Source organism: Rhodnius prolixus, unplaced genomic scaffold (assembly GCF_049639745.1).
Source record: "Rhodnius prolixus isolate KJV_2025 unplaced genomic scaffold, Rpr scaffold_5, whole genome shotgun sequence".
NCBI lineage: Eukaryota > Metazoa > Arthropoda > Insecta > Hemiptera > Reduviidae > Rhodnius > Rhodnius prolixus.
Genome location: NW_027411624.1, coordinates 6,231,673 through 6,244,498, shown reverse-complemented (window position 1 = coordinate 6,244,498; position 12,826 = coordinate 6,231,673). Strand labels below are relative to the sequence as shown.

General features: G+C 36.0%; 1 protein-coding gene across 1 annotated transcript in view; it reads right to left on the bottom strand.

The window, feature by feature from the left end:
* Window positions 1-11,303, bottom strand: part of LOC141457918 (pyrokinin-1 receptor-like) — a 136,203-nt gene extending 124,900 nt beyond the window's left edge. The window contains exon 1 of the mRNA XM_074135319.1: window positions 11,247-11,303. The gene's annotated coding sequence lies outside the window, so the exon portion shown is untranslated. The remainder of the gene's footprint in view (window positions 1-11,246) is intronic.
* Between the last annotated feature and the right edge of the window lie 1,523 nt (window positions 11,304-12,826).

Genomic DNA, 12,826 nt, shown 5'->3' with positions numbered 1-12,826 from the left:
GACGATAGATCAAAACTCTCCCTGGACAACAAAAGACTGATTTATACTTCTATCTAGAAACCCATCTGGGCGTATGGTATAGGAGCTGTGGGGTTCAACCAAACGTTCCAATCTCCAAAAGATTCAATCGCTACAATCTAAAAAATACTTGGAACTATCGTAAACGCTCCATTTTATGTCTCCAATCTGACTGTACACACTGACAACATTCCTTTTATCGCACAAGTCGCTGAAAACACGATACAGAAAAACTCCACTTCAGCTTACAATCTCATTTAAATCCTCTAGCTTAAAATCTTTCTTCAAGAACTCTTCCTGACAACCCGACAAGACGCCTTAAGAGACAGTGGGGCCTCGTGATCTCCTCTCCAGTGAAGAGAGTGGACTAACCGTCTAATGTTTTGGAGTGTTACCACTGCGGTAACTTCTCCACTCGTTACCTTATCATTTATAACTCTATTGTATCATTGTTACTTATAGCGCCAACGCGCTGATTGTAGCACAATAAACGCAAAAAAAAACAAACAATAGTTTTTATAAACTATTAAGCATACGTGTTTAAAAAAAAATAATAATAAATTATTTATTATAGTTAAAAGAAGTGACTAAAGTTGCGCTTATTTAGTGACTGAAATTTAGGTAGTCATTACATTATTTAATCATTAAATTTCAGCCACATTTTTGAACGATTTCTAGTATTAGAATATTTATCTATTTTTTAAGAGATCTATTGCTTACTAAATTCTGTGCAGTACCTCACATAAACTTTAAAGACATTAATTATACATTTCCTGTCACTTCCGGTACATGATCAATTTTCACAGGGTGTACTCGGAGGAGTGGATGAAACTTCGGGAGGCGATTCTGGGCATCATTTGCTACAAAAAATTCTATATAAACTATGGCTCTATTCGGCTCCGTTTTATACGAGTAGATATTTTTAATCTTAGGATTCAACATTGGCGAGGAATCGGTCAAATAAAAAAACAAACTCGTCTTTTTTGCCAACGTTTCGACAAATATATTGTCTTCTTCAAGGGCGTGGCTATGCGGGTTGGTTGAGTTACTGAAAACTGTACAGTTGAGTACAGTAACTTAAACAGTTTCAACCCGCATAGCCACGCCCTTGAAGAAGACAATATATTTGTCGAAACGTTGGCAAGAAGATGAGTTTGTTTTTTTATTTGACCGATTCCTCGCCAATCTTGAATCCTAAGTTTAACAATTTACGGTCACTGAAAACCTATATACTGATATTTTTAATTTTATGTTTCTACAAGGTATGACTACTTTTTAGCAAACAGTTGTCTATATTTCTTAAACTATAAAAGCTACAGCAATTTTAATAAGCTCATTAGTAAGAAGGTTAAATTTCCTTTTAAATAAGCTAATTTACAATTTAAAATAATATTATTAAGTATTTCATTTGGAGGCCCAAACTTAAGAAATGGCAAGTTTCTAATTTTTTTTTTTCAAAAACTTTGACTTCATTTTTCTCATAAATATTATATGTTTAAAATATGCACTACTCATGAAAAACATCTACATACAAACAACTTTCGAAAGGTATACCATGAATAGATTTTCTGGTTGCAAATGATGCCCAGAACCACCTCTCGAAGTTTCGTCCACTCTTCCGTGTACACTCTTTATACTTTAGAGGGTCTCCCTATTAAAACTTTTCAAGTAAAAATTACAGATTTACTTAAATGTAATTTATACGAATACAAAGTATAGAGAAAATAGTAGGAGCAATTAAAAAATAATAATAATAATTTAATAGATGGGAAGCTGCAATCAGTGTTAATCAGTATGATCATCAGGCAAATGAGATTCAATATTCATTGGCCACCAACTGCGGGGGAGGGATTTGGTAATAAACCCAAGCTGAGCGAAGAGAGAAATTATAGAACCGTGGCTAACTAGAACCATGTCAGTCAGCCGAATGTTAACTCGCCAAAACTTGACCACTTGCACGACATTTTAACAAGGTAATGTTAATTTTGGGACCGCAAATTTTCTCTCTGTGAATATTCATTTCCAATATCTTTTTCACATCTAAACTGTGATGGTCTGACCAAACTCAATGAGTAGAGATTAATAGCGTGTTGTCAGTAGAGGAAAAACGGCTGTGCAGGAAGTATAACAGGATGTATTGGCAATGCTGCCAACGTTTTCTTTCTTAGCTCGCTAATTAGTAATACCAACTTCAGGCTCTCAACGCCGGAACTTGTAACTGCACTATTCTTTGGTTACAAGCTAGTGTTTTAACCGTTATTCCCTTTCTAAATTTTTGCAAAAAGATGTCCAAATATTGCCTCAAAAATAACCACGTACGATCCTTTAATTTTCCTGCAGACCCAGGAAGATAATTCAACAAGTCATTCTCTATTTTTCTCCTCTAACTGCAGGGTTTCCCCCCCCTCTTTTTCCTACAAGTAAATCCTGGCCTTATTCTAAATCGTCATTAAACTATTTAATGACGATTGTAATATTAGGAAATTAATTATTTTTTAAAGAGGCGCCACGGTAGCCGTGACCCGCAATGCTAAGATTTATTGTGGTACCGGGTTCGATTCCTTAGTCTTAGGCCTTGGATTTAACGTTTAATATAAGAAATTTACAGTAAAGTACGAGTATGTTAGGCGGTTATAGGCTAGACCAGCAAAGCTAAGATGTATTGTTGGTTTAGTGGGTTCGATTCTCCCGGTCTAGGTCTTGGATTTTATTTAATGGTTAATATGAGAAATTTATAGTAAAGTATGTTAGGCGGTTATAGGCTAGACCCGCAATGCTAAGATGTATTGTTGGTTTAGTGGGTTCGATTCTCCCGGTCTAGGTCTTGGATTTTATTTAATGGTTAATATGTGAAATTTATAGTAAAGTATGTTAGGCGGTTATAGGCTAGACCCGCAATGCTAAGATGTATTGTTGGTTTAGTGGGTTCGATACCCCTGGTCTACGCCTTGGATTTTATTTAATGGTTAATATGAGAAAACAGTAAAGTACGTTTGCTAGTCGTCTCCGTCCACGACACCTATTGGTAGTTGGACGTTAAGCCCCGCCTGAAAAAATAGGCAATTACTTTGCTTTATTTTTTAAAGTAATATATGTATGTATATTTTACAGTGAAAATGCATGGAGTTCTTTGCAAGGAACCTGTGGGATTGCAACACCCAGAAAGCTAGCATGCAACAGCTATCCTCTCTGCAAGTCACTTACACTACATTCACGTGAACAATCAAACTAAGGACATCTACACTACACAAACAAGGATTATCCCTTCTCTTGGAGTTAGCTTCCTAGCTAGGGAAGAAAACCCTTTAAATCCAAGCTCCTTCTTTTGTATCGGGAGTTGGGGGGAGGCGTAAGGCTGACAACCCTACCCTGCAAAATGTTAAAACGTCTTGAAACCTTAGTTAGGAACTTGAGGAGACTACGGGCCCTTCTTTGTCAAGGAAGTAAGGATTTTTATATAAATATATTGTATGTATATATACTCCTATAAATACAGACTCCTGTAATAACATCTGTCACTCAAACTCACATCTTCAAATCTAGAGTTCTGTACTACAACGAACAATCACCAATCTCCAAACAAGAGAACAACCAGCAGTATTGCCAACACTTCAACCCAAAAATTCCTTGGCCCTACATATTTTGTAGCCCTTTATTTTGCAACAAAGTTTATAAATATATTTTATAGATTTTAATAGAAGAAAAACTGAGCCCTGAACTAAGATTTCCCAAAACCTAATTGAGCTACTGTAATCTGAAATAAAATGTAGTCTTCACTCTAACGTGCCAATTCTGTGAATTTTCCAGTTTTTACCACCTACACATTGAAGCCATGGACTTACAATCATGAGAAATAGAGTAAGATTTAATAGTGTAAGTTTGTTAACTTACAGATCATCTTTATTTAGTTTTCCTGAAATTCTGACGTCATATCCGGAAAAGCGAGTGTAATTGCAAATCTAAATATAAGTACCAACTAAACCGTTGTAGTTATCAATTCTCAGAAAATCTAATATAAAAAGGTTTATATATGCAATATCCATTTCAGGTTCAATCAAAGTCATTGAAGCGTTCGGCTAAGACATCATTACCAGCTTAACCTTTTCTACTTCAAGAAACTTGATTTCTAGGATTACTTTTAGCCTCGTTAACATAGCTAGATCTGTTCAATAAACTGGGGGCTGGTATTTTGTGCCGGGGATGGAAAGTTCAACTAAGATCTTCATCAAATAGTGGGAAAATTAATTGATTTATTTATATATATATTTAAATAATATATACGGGTTAAGTTGCTGATTGCATGCAGCGATCTAAAGAGTAAAGCATAAACGACCCCTAAAAAAATTGAAACAAAAAACTTTTCCGGATGTAGTAGATCTCAGAATGTCTACTTCCGGTGCAATCTCAGTATAGGAATATCTCAGTCAGCAATACCTTCCTCTGTTACTGAAACTAAGGGTGCATAAGAAGGAAGCAATGATTCTAGCAAGTCTGAAATCCTGCGTACTGAAACATCCGGTTTTTCATTCAATTCTTAATCTTCTGTTTCCGGTAGCCACAAGGTGGACTAGTACAAGAGGTTTTAGCCAAGATCGATGATGATCATCAAAAATGATTTTATGGTCACGCACAGCATTTCTTGGATACAAGATAACTTGCAGTTACTTGGCTAACAGGTGCGATCATAAAAATATATTGGGCCACTGCTGCCACCCTTTACAACATTAAACAGCAATAAAAACATCTGTTCGTGTACACGAACTTCCCAAAGAGTAACTTTGGCTTTATTACTTTGGCTTTTGGTACAAGAGGAGAAGGGGGAGAGAGTGAGAGAGTGAGGTAGGTGGAAAGTTTTTTTTTACTTTTGGGATATTGTTTGGGATAATATTATCCCAAAGAGATAGAAACAGATGGGCATCTAACGCCCATTGATTGGAAACTGAACTTCACAATAAAAGTTCTCATTAAAACAAAACCACAAAAACCCCAAAAATTTAGAATTTATCACAATGAACCAATCATACGTCAAGACAGTAATCTTGTTCCTGTTCTACAGTCTGCACAGTTGACCACCAACTTGGAGGATTGGGTCCTAGATATTGCTGGCTACTTAAGGGATGTCATTAGTGACATCAAGATTTATAGTACTACGCCCTGTGTACAGGGGCACCCTCAGCTGTCCTTCCGTATAACAAGTGATTGAATTATGTTAGTGTACGTGTTTTTGTTTGTCTATTTGTCTGTCTGTTATATAAGATAAGATTCTACTAGGCCTACGCCACTGCGACGCCCTTTGGAGATCTAATGTGGCTCCCCCCACTCTAAAAGCTCACCCTCCAGACCTGACCGTTTAATAGAGACTCTTAATGCTGGAGAGTGACTCTTGGGCAAAGCTCACAGCCCTTGGTTTTTCCTCCCCTCGAGAAGTAACATCCTTAGCCAAGACAAGCCCCTCACACTGACACAACACGTCCAGAGTGCCGTTTCCTACTCCTCCTCCTGGCACAGAACCTACAAAAGTCTATCATCTGCCAGGTCCTTGCGCGATGCATGTGTTTTCTAAGCCTGTAGTGGCCCAGTTTAATTGGCCTACAATTATCCTTATAGCCTCACGCGGCCTTGACGGATTAATTCTGCAGTCAGCCTCGGCGAATAGCAGCCTCTAATGAACAGCTTCGCCTGTCTCTGGCCAGTGGTGGCAAGCCACCACTCTTAAGACCTACCCTGCACCCATAGTTTAATGGCCGCAGTCTTAAGACACTTGGAGACCCCAAAACAGGGCTCTGGGCCAACAAAGTGTCCCGCAGAGCCTTCCCGGGCCAATAAGTCTACCACTTGGTTTCCCTTATGTCTTGAACGACCAGGTACCCAAACTAGAAAGACCTTATTTTGGTTACTAATTTCCTTCAAGGACTCCCAGACAGTCCCAAACCAGCCTTGAGTTGACCTGGTAGGAAATAATAGCTCGTAGAGCAGCCTGACTATCCGAGAAGATTACGACCTTAGATTTAATAATTCCTCGCCCAACAATCTCGGCAGCACAGAACCTAATTTTGCAGCTAGCTCAGCCTGGAAGACCGTAATGTCTGTAACATGTTTTACCCGAAAAAGGAACTTCCGGCTTTAATGACCTGTTCTTTTTTTTTCAATTGAATATTCAATTAATTTAATCAAAAATTGAATATTTAACAATACGAACGTTTAAACAAAGTGCCTTGTAAAAGTGCACCCTCCATTTAGAAATTCATTACATTTTCTGAACAAGAATAATAATGTTACCTTAAGAGCGATAATAATTATATTTTCATCGGAAGTGATGATAGGTGGTGAACCTTTTAGCCGGAAGTACCCACAAAGAAAATCATGAAACCTCTTCAAGTTTTAGTAAACAGGAACATTGTTATAAGTTCTAATGAAGTACCTGTACAAGTATGTATTTGTAAGAGAGAGAATGGGAGGTGGGAGAGGGAGGGATAGAGTGAGAAAAGGAGTGAGAGATGTCCCAATTAGCCGTAACTTCCTGCTTTGTCAAAGAATTCATGTACGTCATTGAATTATTTAGAACGTTTTCCAAAACATCATTTATGAACAACCAAATCGGTTCAAAGAGTTAATCTAATTATCTCTACATTAATTACATTGATTAGTAATCGATTTAGAGATCGATTAATGAGCTCATCATCAATGTAATCGGTTTTTTAGGGTTGCTTTTTCTTTTTAATCTTTTATTCAGTTACAATTAACGCGTATTTGAGTTATAAGCAACCATCAGAGTTATATGATTATAGATAAAGATTGATTTTTTCCTGTCGTAGCATGTTCATTCTATCCCTGAACCGTTTTCGGGCTTTTATCCATTATCAGAGGTAGATTAATCTGTTTGATCGTCTTGTACACGAAATTAGGTGTGTAAAGGGCCGGAAGTACACACACACTTTACTTAACAAATTCTAAACTCAATCAGCACTCAAGTGTAGTGCTACGGCGGAAACATAAGTGACGTCGAAATATCTTCAACAAACTGATTAATCTACTACCACTGATGATGGATGAATGTCCCAAAACCGGATATAGGGGTACAATAAACACGAGCACTATGACACGAAGCAATCAGAGTGGTGAAAATAACTAAGTAGGTTATAGTACAGCCTAACAATACTTTGTCTTCTATTCACTCTCGTCGTCGTCATCTGAGAGGAGATCACGAAGACACTATCTTTTAAGAGATGTTATCTGGAAAATGTGTAGAAACAGGAAGGAAGTAGTTGTACCAAGATTTTTTGATGAGCTTGTCAAGATGGAAAATTTCATTGACGGGTTTTTTTGACAACATTTTAGGTTATTTTTTACCAAATATGTTAAAGTTTTATTTTTTCCTTTATTTTGTCACCCTTCTGCTTACCGGAGCCCCCCTTCAAAGTTATTTTAAGATTCACGGGAAGTCATTACTGTGGCAATTTCTTTTTAAATGTCTTAACCCGAAATATTCGTTTTAGGACTTAAATTCAAGTTTGGAGAGTCATAAAAAATTTGATAATTCCTAACGACAAAGACGTATTATTAAAATTATTATTATTATTATTATTTCTATTATTATTATTATTATCATTATTATTATTATTTAATCTTTTATTGAAATTCGCAACTGCAACAGCTGTTGCAATAAGCAAATGTGATATAATATAATAATGTGATGAATGAAGATTGGAGAAGGCACCCAGTGGTGTCACTCCATTATCTGAATATTATACTATGCTGCTCTTAAGATTAGAGTAGATCGCGAGGCTATCTTCTCTTCAATCTCCTTAGAGGATTACCTGGTAATGTGGAGGAAGATAAGTGTTCATTTATACGGATTAGGATGAACTGCCGTAAAGGAATGAAATTTTAAGAAACGAGTTTTAGTAAGATCTGTAATGAAAGGGATTTTGAGGTCATTATGGATAGGGAGGTTAGATACATAGAACGGAGCGTTAAGAAGTTTTCGAAGTATTTTTGACTGTAATGTCTGGAAGCGTAGAGAGTTGGAACGTATCGTCGATCCCCAATACTTCGATGCCGTACGACCAAATAGGTTGCAGTAACAGAAGGTATAAGAGTCTTTTGTTTTGTAGTTTGAGTTTAGATCGTTTGTCAAGTAGTCTGGCGAGAAGTTTTGTAGCGTTGGTTAGTTTCTTATCTATTCAGTCTAGTATGGGGGGATTCCATGTCAACCTTTGTCCTAGGCACAGTCCAAGGTAGCGTACTTAGTCCACAGTTGGTACAGGAGTTTGGTTCATGAAGATGGGAGGTAGGATTTTCCGTCTAAGGGTAAATACTAAATATTTTGATTTGGTAACGTTAGTTTTGATTCGCCATTTGTGTAAGCCAGTCCTGTAAGTGGTTGATGTGTGTTTGAAGAGCCCGAGTAGCGATAAGAGGATCGAAATGAGGAGATAAGATCGCAGAGTCGTCAGTACTATTATTATTAGTTATTCTAATCGTTACCATTTATTATTACACGGAACTCACTGAGAATCAGTTCACCTGATTGAATTCAGGAAATAACAACAACCCAGATCTACAACTGCTGACCTTATCGCTTTTCTGATAGGTACCTAACTAAAAGCGATGAAATAATCTGAAATGATTGTTTCATCGCTTTTAGTGGATAAATAAATTATTTAATAACTCAATTTAATTATTTTTTAAAACATTTTCAGCAATTTTAACTCTTAATTTTTTTAACGTCATTTGCAGTTAAAATTGAATTTTTACCGGAAACAGTAATTAATTTACGGAGACTTTTTTTTAGTTTTTCGGAAAAATAGATCCGATAATATCTAATATGAAATTTTCTAAGTCTCTGTCTTACATCAGTTTAGGTAATTATAGATTTTCTCATTAAACTCCGAATGTTTACTTATATAAAAAAAGGCTAATCGGTTTCAATATTATATATAAGTACAATAAATGATATTGTGGATCACGAAATGATCTCTTAAAAACTTCTATTAGAACCCAAATAAAATCTACAATTGCGATGGTAAGTTTCAAACAGGTATACCTTTAGGTCCAAGTTTATTGGCCCTACCTAGAAAATCTACAGGAAATTTCGTAATATCCGTTTGGTCGTACTTCCGCTAGACTGATATTCATCTATCTCGGAAAATTTTTGGGAGGGGGTTAAGGGGAAACTACAACAGGTATGGCAACCACACATAACCAAGACGACTAAACAGCTTCCCTTCCTGGAAACCTCTATTTACTAGATTTCCTTGAAAATATTCGAAATAAAGACAACATAATCTACTGTACCTTATCGAAATTGCCCTTTACAGGAAAATCTGTCCCCTCCCATCCATGAAAAGTGCCCTTAAATAATTTCCCTTTGAAAAGAAAAACCCCCATAAAAAATTCTAGATCTGCAGATATTTCATTTATTATTTTTAATTAAGAAAAAAAATTCTAATTGTGTTATTCCCCCCTCACAATCAAAATAATTGCAGTGGTTATATTTCCTTTTAGGTGTTGCTAAAATTTTTCGAGAAAGAAAATTGCTTTTCCGGAAGTAACATTTAAAGTCATGTTTTCCTTTTTAATTTTCCGCAATTTTTTTTTTCACTAAATTTCTTTAAAAATCTGATATTGTAATCACTCAAATCAAAGACTTTTTACTATGAACTTTTCTTCTTCAGCAGTTTTCAGCCTGAGGTTTTTGGGTTAGTTTAAGGGCGCTCTAAAAGTGATATTTTATTGAATTTTTATAGAATTACCACTGAAGTAATAAAGTAAAGTAAAGTAATTGCCTATTTTTTCCGGCCGGCTATATGTCCAACTACCAAATTAGGTGTCGTAGATGGAGGCGACTAGAAAACATACTTTACTGTAAATTTCTTTTATTAACAAATAAATAAAATCCAAGGCCTAAACCGGGGGAATCGAACCCACTAAACCAACAATACATCTTAGCTTTGCGGGTCTAGCCTATAACCGCCTAACACACTTTACTATAAATTTCTCATATTAACACATTAAATAAAATCCAAGGCGTAGAGACCGGGGGAATCAAACCCACTAAACCAGCAATACATCTTAGCATTGCGGGTCTAGCCTATAACCGCCTAACATACTTTACTATAAATTTCTCATATTAAACATTAAATAAACTCCAAGACCTGAAGACCAGGGAATCGAACCCACTTAACCAACAATACATCTTAGCTTTGCGGGTCTAGCCTATAAGCTCCTAACATACTTTACTGTAAATTTCTCATATTAACCATTAAATAAAATCCAAGGCCTAGACCAGGGGAATCGAACCCACTAAACCAACAATACATCTTAGCTTTGCGGGTCTAGCCTATAAGCTCCTAACATACTTTACTATAAATTTCTCATATTAACACATTAAATAAAATCCAATGCCTAGACACTGGGAATCGAACCCACTAAACCAGCAATACATCTTAGCTTTGCGGGTCTAGCCTATAACCGCTCGGCTACCGTGGCGCCTCACTGGAGTAATATTATTAGAAATTAGAAATGTGATCTTGAAAGTTTTTAGAAGTGGAAAAATCTTTGGAACGATTTTGTTCTGAGCTCTTTTAAACTACGTTGTAAATAATAAGGACAGAAATTGATAACGATCAATATTTTTTGTTATTGTAATTTTCATAAAAAAAATTATGATAAGGAATCATTCTTTTTGGGCATCACTCCTACTGATCCCTTTCCTCAAAAGTCTATTTCAATAAAGGGAATCAAAAGTTGAGAGTAAGAAGTGAGTCCTATGAAACGCCGCCTATTATAGGCTACAAAATGCCTGTGTTGTCCTAAAATTAGAAAAGCGGAAGTGCTTTATTAACGTCATTTATTTATCACTTTTCCTTATGGTAATTTTAGGGCATTTTTATAGGGGTTAAACTGCCACATTTCCCTTAAAGGAAACATTTTATCATTACTTAAATCTGTAGGAAATTTATATTTATATTTATATTAAAATATTTAGTAAAAATTCCGAACATAAAGAAAAACTTTTCGGTAAAATAATTTTGACGAAAGGAAATACTAAAGAAAAGAAAAGTCACTGCAGTTTAATGGTTTTTCTTTTTTTTTAATTAAAATTTGAATTATTTAAATTTAGAATAATTGCATAATTTAATATTACATCGGAAATGATTGTTTAAAATTAATTATAAAAAAAAGAAATTAATAAAATCATTTTTTTTAAAGTCTTAATAACTTACGAAAAATGTTAAGCTAGATGGGAAACCACCACCAACTGAGGAGGCTGAACAGTGACTGAAGCTGTAGAAAATGGACCATCATCCATTGAAACCCTCTCTGCTGCCCCCACTCTACGCACACACAGCTATATTCAGCTGTAGTCTGTGTCTCAGTAGAGCAACAGGTCTCGTTTTTCAAAGGGAAATGGAGAAAATAATCGGCGGAAGTTATGTTTTGATTTTTTTTTAGTTTTTTTTTTAATTTTAATTTTCCCTACTTCCTTTAAAAAAAAGAAAAAGAAAAAAGAGAAAGTATTGGGAATCACGCAGATTTTTCTACGTATATTTTACACCGGAAATAACCATTTTGTGGTAAACCAAAGCATGAAAAAGTGGTTTTTTATAACCCTCTTTTTCAGAACTACGCTAAAATCGAATTTTTGGAGAAAATGTGCCTTGTAAAAAGTTATAATTACTATACTTCCGGTGGCACTTCCGGCCAGCTAATACTCTTTCAAATTTAGAAATTTTGCCCCATATATGATTCTTATTAAAATTAAATAAGTGGTAGTGCAGTACAATGGACAGTAATAGCACTTTAGAGAAACGGCTAACCACCACTCTCTTTACCAAAAGTGCCCTTAATCGAATTTTAGAATCGATAAACTCTTGATCGAAAATTGAGGTATGCTTTTTATTCGAATTGCCCTGGAAGAAAAAGAAAAACGGGTTTCCAAGGAAAATTTAATGAAGGAAACTTCTCTTGGAGAGGGCGGAAAGGTATTTCTTTAAAAAAAAAAAAAATACCATTTCCGGAATAATGAACGGCCCCAGGATGTGTGTTGCTAAAATTTCCTGATATTATGAAAACTCCCTCAACTGGGAGTATAAGTTTACTGATTGTATTTTTCGGGATCACCACGTGGGAATCCAATAATAAATAAATAATGTATTGGAGAGTTTCAATGAAAATTTGGGGGGGGGGGGAAATAAGGGAATTCAGAGTTAATAGCGTGAAAGAAGATTGGCTAAGTGGTTTCGCGGATACTGGATTCCAACGCGAAGATCCTGGGTTCGAATTAAGAGATTTCCTCTTCCTAGGAGCTTCATCCTTTATAAGCTCACTGTCCGGTGATGGAACAGTGACGTTTAGAACAAGGGAACACTGCCTAGGAGGTCTACAGTGCACTGAAAATCAAAGCTCTGGGCGCCTAAGACCTCAGATGCTGTAGGCGCCTTAAAAATTAAAAAATAAGCAAAGGTAGAAAAGATAAAAAATAAGTCATTGGCGCTAATTTTTTTTTAATGATTTAAGGCGCGTCAACATCTAAGGTTATTGGCGCCCGGAGCTTTTTTCAGTGCACTGCCGGCCTCCGGACAGTGTTCTCTCGTTACAGACAACACTGTCCATCACCGGACAGTGAGCTTATAAAGGATGAAGCTCCTAGGAAGAGGAAATCTCTTAATTCGAACCCAGGATCTTCGCGTTGGAATCCAGTATCCGCGAAATCACTTAGCCAGTCTTCTTTCACGCTATTAACTCTGAATTCCCTTATTCCCCCCCCCCAAATTTTCATTTGAGCTGTAAGAAGCACCTAGGA